Source organism: Tursiops truncatus, chromosome 2 (genome assembly GCF_011762595.2).
Source record: "Tursiops truncatus isolate mTurTru1 chromosome 2, mTurTru1.mat.Y, whole genome shotgun sequence".
NCBI lineage: Eukaryota > Metazoa > Chordata > Mammalia > Artiodactyla > Delphinidae > Tursiops > Tursiops truncatus.
The window spans coordinates 55,389,588-55,398,294 of record NC_047035.1 but is presented as its reverse complement, the minus strand read 5'-3'; positions in this window follow the sequence as shown (position 1 = coordinate 55,398,294).

The window sequence follows — 8,707 nt, the reverse complement described above, 5'->3', positions numbered from 1 at the left end:
AAAAAGGTATTCATGTCTGTTTTAGGAAATGCTTTCACTGTGCTGAATAGTATTTGGATAATGAAAATAGCCCTTATTTGGATAAGGAAAATAAGCATGGGTTCTGGCACTGCATGACAAGTTTTGGTCAATTATTTTGTGAAATACTTTAGCACAGCATAGCTCCCATATTAGAGGTACTATTCTCCCCATTATAAAATTAAAATGTTGGGCTTCCCTGGTGGCGCAGTGGTTGACAGTTCGCTTGCCGATGCAGGGGAAACGGGTTCGTGCCCCAGTCCGGGAAGATCCCACATGCCACAGAGCGGCTGGGCCCGTGAGCCATGGCCGCTGAGCCTGCTAGTCCGGAGCCTGTGCTCTGCAACGGGAGAGGCCACAACAGTGAGAGGCCCGCGTACCGCAAAAAAAAAAAAAAAAGAAAAAACAAATTTAAAATGTTAAATATATTAGCATTAGTAAAAATAGTTTTATTCACTCATTTCCATTTCTTCAATAAGTATTTGTTTAGAACTTACTACATGCCAATGCTCTTGCTATTATACCAAGAACAATGAACAAAACAAAGTTCCCATTCTCATGGGGCTTATATCAGGTGGGAAGAGACAGACAATAAACATATAAATATGTACTATGTCAGGTGGTGATGAGTGATATGAAAAAAATTAAGGTAAAGAAGAATAAAGGTTGCTGGGGCAGATGTGGGGAGAGGTGAAAAGAACAGGACAATTTTGGAGAAAGTGGTCAGGAAAGACCCCAATGATTAGATGGCATCTGAGCAGAGAGTTGAAGGAAATGATGGACAAGGCAATGTGGATAGAGAAAGAAACACAGCAGATACATCAGAGAGGTTGCCAGCGCGAGACAAGATCTACAGGACTGTATAGGTGAGAGTAAGAACATTGGATTTTATTGTGAGAAAATAGAAAAGTCATTAGAAATTTTGAGCAGTAACATAATTGGACTTAGATTTTCCAAGGATCACCATGACTGTGGGAAAAGCCTTTACTACAGAGGGGCCAAGATGGAAATGAAGAAACCAGTTAGGAAACCCTAGAAACAAAAACCATTCAGATGAAATATAGCTGGTATTTATGTGGCAATCCATAAAAAAGTATTAATGTACAAATTTTGCTGTGCACAAGTATTCTGTTCAGTGTTAGTGATTCGCAGGAAAAGAAAGGCCACATAACTGCATAGGCCCCCACTGGATTGGCCTAAATTGAAAAGAATAGAAATGATTATTTCCAATTTTTCTTAAAATGCAATAATGTCAAAAGGACAGGTAAGTAACAAAAGCTACAAATCAAATCATTTCTAGAAAATGAGTCATATAGTTACTCACCCTCTCATCTCACAATGCATGGAGGCCAACTCCAGTAGAATTACCTCCCTAACATTTCCCAGCCTTTAAAAAAAGAAAAAAAAATTCATTCCCATGTCTATTGCTTCACTTATATTATTTCCTCTTTCCAGAATGTCTTTCTAACTCTGTTTCTCTAATTAATGCCCTCCATAAGTCTCATTTTCATCAGTCCATTTTCTGTGATTAATGTCACCACATGCTGAGCATACCCCCCACTTTGCAAGCATAATTTCTAGGGAAAATGCAATTTGTACAACATTATACATTAGGTGAGCGGCTGCAGAGTCCACAGAAACAAATGCAGGCTACACAATCAGAAATTGGAATCTTAATCTACCTCAGTTGTGTGATCTTGTGCAAGATTATCTAACCCCTTTAATTTCACTTTCCTTGTTTATACAATGGGAATAATAATGTCTACTCCCTGCATTTACTGTTAAATCAATTAGATGATAATAATCACCATCATGTATCAGGCACTTAGAATCTGGTTCCAGAGGCCACAATCTTAATCATTACCTGATATTGCCTCTGAGATAACATCTATAAAACACTCAAGTCCAATGTCTGATATGTAGTAGACCTTAACAAAAATAATAGTTGTCTTTTCATTTTTACTTATCTTCCCTGATTGTTGCGCTATTTATCATTTCCTTTCAAATAAATGGATAATTTATGGCAGGGAGGAATTGTGACTTTTCTAGGCTTTCCCGCTGGGACTGATACAGTACTGTGCACGTCGTAGGCAACGGATAAGTGCCTACAGAATAATAAATAAAAGAAAAACATGTTTTTAATCAACTAATTAGTGATATATTTAGTAAACTGACAAAGTGTGCCACGACATAAAGATTGACAGTAACAGCGCTACAAAATATTCGACTTCATTTGTGAAGACTTTGGTAAAAGGCCAGCACTTCCTTAAACTCTCATTCCAAAATTGATCAGCTGATAGTCACGATCAAAAATTACCTGCTGAAGAAACAGTCAAATGACTCTATCACACACGTGCCTCTAACCTCAACTGGTAAGTCAATGTTTCCCAGAAAACCTCCAATTTTCTTGTCCTTGTTCCTCTTAATATTTCTAACATTTTTTTCCAAACTTTCACCACCCATGACTTCTCCTTTTATTTTTAGCAGGGCACATTGTTTCCACATGACAAGGAAATTAAAGTGGATTAAGTAATAACACTTCAATTTCTGCCCTTTTATAAATGATCCTTCCCTCATTGGAAAAGTAATCCCTCCCTCCCCCTGTCCCATGAAGGATAATGCCCTTTCCTCTGCTCCATCATCCAGCTCCCAGCACCACTTCAAGGACCTTGCCTCATCTGCCACTCCCTTTCTTATTTGGGTCCCAACTTTTTCCCTTTGGTTTGCCCCTTCTACTGAGGATACAAACATTCAAATTGCTGTTCTCATACCAAAATCAAAAAAAAAATCTTTACCTTGACCTCCTCCCTTTGTCTTTATTTCTCTCCCTCTGCCAAATTTCCAGAAACAGAGTCTATATGTGCTGTTTCCATTTTCTCCATTTAAAAATTATTGAAGCTGCTCCTGCCAAGGGCACTGAGTGTTCTTGTTGCAAATTGTTTTTGTCCTCCTACCTCCTTGACATTTATGCAGCATTTGACATTAACATTTCCTTCCTTTGTTAACATTATCTGGCTTCTATTACTCTTCTCTATTTTCTCTGTATTCATCTTTGCATGCTCTCTTCTTCTCCCAATCCCTACATTTATGTCTTAGACCCTCTTTTCTCGTCCTACATACTCTCTTCCCATGACCTCATTCCTTCCTTGCATTAACCTCCATCCATGCTAAAGACTGGCAAATCCGTATCACTAACTCTGATCTCTGCTGAGCTCCAAACCACAAATCCATCTGCCAATAGGATGCAGCAGATAACCAGGCATCTCCAGCTCAGTGTATGCAAAAGTGACCTCATTTTTGTCCAGTTCTAAACCTGTTCCACTTCCTCTACAACCAGTCCTAATAATGTTGCCATATTTACCCCATCATCCACACCCGAAACCTACAAGTCGTCCTTCACTCACCTCATCACAATCCTAATTTTCAGAGGAAGCATAAGGATTTCAGATCGTCTATGCTTTATCAAGAAAGCTGGCAACAGAGACTCCTGAGGCAAACATGAGCTGACCAAATCATAAGGAACCGTGCACTGCAGGAAACTCAGCAAACTCCCTTCAATGAGTCTTTCTCCTCATGAATTGTCTTCTGCTCTCCTCATCTTTCCTTCAAATTCCATACCCTTGAGAATGATTTGTCTGTACTTCTTATCTGTGGCATTTCCTTCATAGCACTTGTCACAATTATAATTATTTCTGCCGTGATTTATTTAACACCCAACTCCTCTATTTCACTGACAGTCTATACAGGTAACATGTCTGACTTGTTTACACTTTGTAAATTCTCAGTAACTATTTTTAAAATGAATGTATAATCCTCTAACAATTATCTATGCTTAATTATTGAGTCCATCCAGTGGGTTTTTATAATTTCAATTATGGTGTCATTCGGTTCTATAATTTCCCTTTTGTTCTTTTTTTATAAATTTAAGTGTTGGCTGAGATTTTCTAATTTTTCATTTGTCTTGAGAGAATTTGTAATTGATTGTCAAAGCATTTTCACTACGGCTGCTTTAAAACCCTTGTCAGATAATTCCAATATCTGATTCACCTTGGTGTTGACATCAGTGGATTGATTGTCTTCTCTCATTCAAGTTGTGATTTTATATTGTATCCTGGACATATTGTCTGCTATGTTAGGAGCCTCTGGGTCCTATTTGAATCTTTTATTTAGCAAGCACTCTGTTTCGGTGTAGCCCATGGGTCTCAACTTACATCTGTGGGCTCCGCTTCCAATGGCAGTCTAACTTTCAGAGGCTTAGAAGTGTTGCTCTGGCTAGTTTGGTCTATCTAGTGCCCCTAGGGTTCCCACTGATCCCACCTGGCCCCACCTGAGGAAATTGAATGTGTTTCCTCAGGAATGCCATGGGTTTCTCTCAGTGGGAGAAGACTGTGGTAGGATCCCCCCTATCAGTGGCTCCTGGTTGCCCTGACTCTCTGAGTGGGGAAGAAGAGTCCCCAGGGAGACAAAGAGCCTTCCCCGAACCAGGCTGCCTGCTATAGCTGAACTCCCCCGCCCAATCTGCCTGCCCCCTCAGTATCTCTCTGCAAAAAGAAGTCTCAGGCCCATGAGGAAGAAGTATCTCCCCAGGATGCTTATCTCTGGTGGGGCTCACAGTTGATCCCCTTGTGGGCAATGTCCTGCTCCCCTGATATTGTCAGAGGTACTCCCATTACACCTGGGGATGGGGGGGAGGGCAGCATACCTAGGCTGCCTTCTGTTGCTATTTGCATCTGAAAATGCTGGACCTGAACACCATTCTCTGTTGGGCAGGGGGACTCAAGACACCCTGCCGCTGTGCTGTGCCTCACATCCTGGTGTCCTAAACCAGCCCACCTCTTCTGAACACCTTTCAGAGTTATCCTTGCATTGTCTCTTGCACCATTACCAGAGTTATAGTTATGCTTATCAGAGAAGAGCAGAGGAAAATGGGTCTACGCCATCTTGTTTGCTGGAAGTCCCACAACTGCTATTAACTATTTTCTTACTTTGAGAATAGATATCAAATATCATTGAGCATTCTGATCTTCTCAACTACATAATGTGAAAGTCTATTCAGTGTCCATGGTATCCTATTTCTCTAGTGCCTGTTACTGTCCATATATGTCCAACACGCACCCCAAGATATGGTCTAAAAGTCGTTTGGTCAGAAATTCACTGCTCTAAATCAGTCAGGGGCACTTGGTTATTGTAGACACTGGAGCTGACTTTGCATTGACCTTATCTGAGCTGTACAAACTTAGTGGTTAGGTTCTAGTCTTCCAGACTGAATGAGATTTTATATTTATCTCTTTAACACGATTTACTGAGTGCCAAGTACTTTTCTAGATGATGGTGATAAAGCAGTAAACAAAGACCCATTTCCCATTGGATTTACATTCTAGTAAGGGGGAGATAACTAATAAATAGAGAAACATATGAAATGTTAGTTATTGAAACTGACAAGTAAAAAGGTGAGGAGACAAAGTATGGTGGGAAATACATTGTTTTATGTGCTCAGGAAATGCCTCTCTGAGAAGAGGATATCTGTGTGAGCCAAGCTTTTTGTGGAAGAGAAGATAATTCCAGAGAAACTGAATTCAAAGTCATGAGAGGAAAAGTTACAAAGAGGCCAGTATGGCTGGAAAAGAACACATTAGGAAGGGATTGGTAGGAAGTAAGGTTGGAGAATAAGGGTCACCCAATTAGTTAAGTTTTTTTTTTTTTTTTTTTTTTTTTGAAGTACGTGGGCCTCTCACTGTTGTGGCCTCTCCCGTTGCGGAGCACAGGCTCCGGACACACAGGCTCAGCGGCCATGGCTCACGGGCCCAGCCGCTCTGGGGCATGTGGGATCCTCCCGGACCGGGGCACGAAACCATGTCCCCTGAATCAGCAGGCGGACTCTCAACCACTGCGCCACCAGGGAAGCCCTAGGTAAGAATTTATAGACTTCTTTCTCATAAAGAACTTTCTTCCTTCCTCTGTTTCTAGACACATGGATGGGTGGTGTTTCCAGTGACCCTCAAACTATTCTGTTGATCATATAATGCCCTGTAGATTCTGATTCAGTAGGTTTCAGGTGGAGTCCAGCAAACTGTGCTTTTTACATAATTCATGGCTGATTCTAATGCACAGTTTGATAAACATTACTCTAGACCTCAACTGTCCAATGCAGTAACCACTGACCAAATGCAGATAGTACCGCTGAAGAACTGAATTTTAAATTCTATTTACTCTTACTTAATTTAAATGTTTAAAACTGATACCCAGTTCAATTATTAGAAAACTTCTAAGTGCATCTGGAACAATTTTGGATATGTAAATCTACTCAATCAACTGTAAATTTTATGAAACTTAAATACAGATCAAGTATTTCAATGAAAATATAACATCCAAATTAAATGTGCTATAAATATAGAATACACACCAGGTTTCAAACATACAGCATTAAAAAGAAGAAAAAAATCTCATAAGTAATTTTTATATTGGTTACATTCTGAAATGATATTTTGGATGTATGGGATTAAATAAAATATATTACTTTATATATTAAACATGCATATAAATAATATATTTAAATTAATTTTACCTTTTTATATTTATGTGGCTACTAAATTTTTTTTTTTTGCAAAATAATCTTTTTTTAATTGAAGTATAGTTGCTTTACAATACTGTGTTAATTTCAGGTGTACAGCAAAGTGATTTGGTTTTATATATACTTTTTTTTCTATTTTTTCTCCATTATAGATTACTACAAGATATTGAACATAGTTCCCTGTGCTATATGGTAAATCCTTGTTGTTCAGCTACTTTATATATGGCAGTGTGTATCTGTTAGTCCCATACTCCTAATTTACCCCTCCCCCCCTTTCCCTTCGGTAATCATGTTTGTTTTCTATGTCTGTGAGTCTGTTTCTGCTTCGTAAATAAGTTCATTTGTATTGGTTTTTTTAGATTCCACATATGTAATATCATGTAATATTTGTCTTTGTCTGACTTACTTCACTTAGTATGATAATCTCTAGGTCCATCCATGTTGTTCCAAATGGCATTATCTCATTCTTTTTTATGGCTGAGTAATATTCCACTGTGTATATATACCACATCTCCTTTATCCATTCATCTGTCGATGGACACATAAGTTGCGTCCATGTCTTGGACTATTGTAAATAGTGCTGCTATGAACATTGGGGTGTATGTATCTTTTCAAATTAGAGTTTTCATCTTTTCTGGATAATGTCCAGGGGTGGGATTACTAGATCATATGGTAACTCTATTTTTAGTTTTACTAAAATTTTTTAAATGACATGTGTGGCTAGCATTATATTTCAGTTGGACAGGATTGCTACATATTAACAGTTCAACAATATTTTCATCCTTTTGCTAACTTTCCTGAAATAATATTGGGGGCTTGGGGGAGGAATAGGAAATACCAGAATTAACGGAAGTTTCCCTCAGATAATTTTATTAATATTATGAATATAGTATCAATTCATAATGGAAACATTTTAGGAACTAATTTTATTACAAACTAACCAATTTCTGGACCACTGAAAGGACTGAATTTCTCACTATTTGGCATTTAGTAAATAGGTCCACTACTTTGTTATTGTTTTAAAATAGTATGGGGAAGTGAATAGCCTCAAGAGCCTTATATCTGTTAACAGCCTATATCAGTCATTCCTTTTTTATTCTGTATTTTCTGATGTTTTGACATCTGGGGCCTTGCTAATCTTGGAAAGACTGCCCCTCCCACTGCTAGCTAATTCCCAGAAAGAGCAAACAACTGACCCAGGAGCATGCCATTCTTATGCAAACTAATCAATTTAGAAGCCATCTAGCCCAACCTCTTTCTTGGGGTCTTACACTCTGGGCCACTATCCTCTTTCTGTAATCACACCAAGGCCAGGTATCAGGGAAGAAGGGGCAGCCCCTACACCCCAGAGCCCACAGAAATTATTTCAACTCACCAGTCCTAAACTTGCTTACCCTGCCTCTCCAGTTCCTTCTCTAGAAAACCACAATAAAGGTTCTGGCCTGTGTTTTTCCCTCACCTCCTTCTGCCTCCTGACCAACCCTAGTACTTCCCAATGGGACCCCAAGTTGTGCGGTGTGCCCCCTCCTCTTGGGAACTGTAACAAACTATCCTTTCAATGTCAGTCGTCTCCTGATCTGTTAACCTCACCATACACGAATAATAATAAAACCTACATTTTCAAATACAGTCCCATGTCAAAGTTCTGCTGTAAGTAGAAACTATTCCTAATTGTGATAGTGTGGATAGGCATGATATAGTCTTGCTTTTGAGTTACTCATGCCAGAAGGTACATTGCCTTAGATTGTGGCTGGTCTTATAAACTTACTTTTCATTCTAGATTGTGAGCTTTTGGAAAATTTGAGCCATCTCTTACACATCTCCATATACCCTCAATTCCTCACTATACAAAGTACCCTGCATATTACAGGTTCAAATGTATAAGATTAACTATAAGCTAGTTAGCCAAACAAATGATAAAACTATTAATTTCTTTTACATAATTTCTTTTCATCCTGGCTCCCTCACTTACTGAAATAAATAAATAAACAAGCAAACAAATAAATAAATGACAAATAAACTCAAGATTAGACCATAGGCAATTATCCAAATTAACCTTGAGTTGAACAATCAAAAAATTGCTATGATTATTTTTTCTGCAACATCTTCACTCTTTAA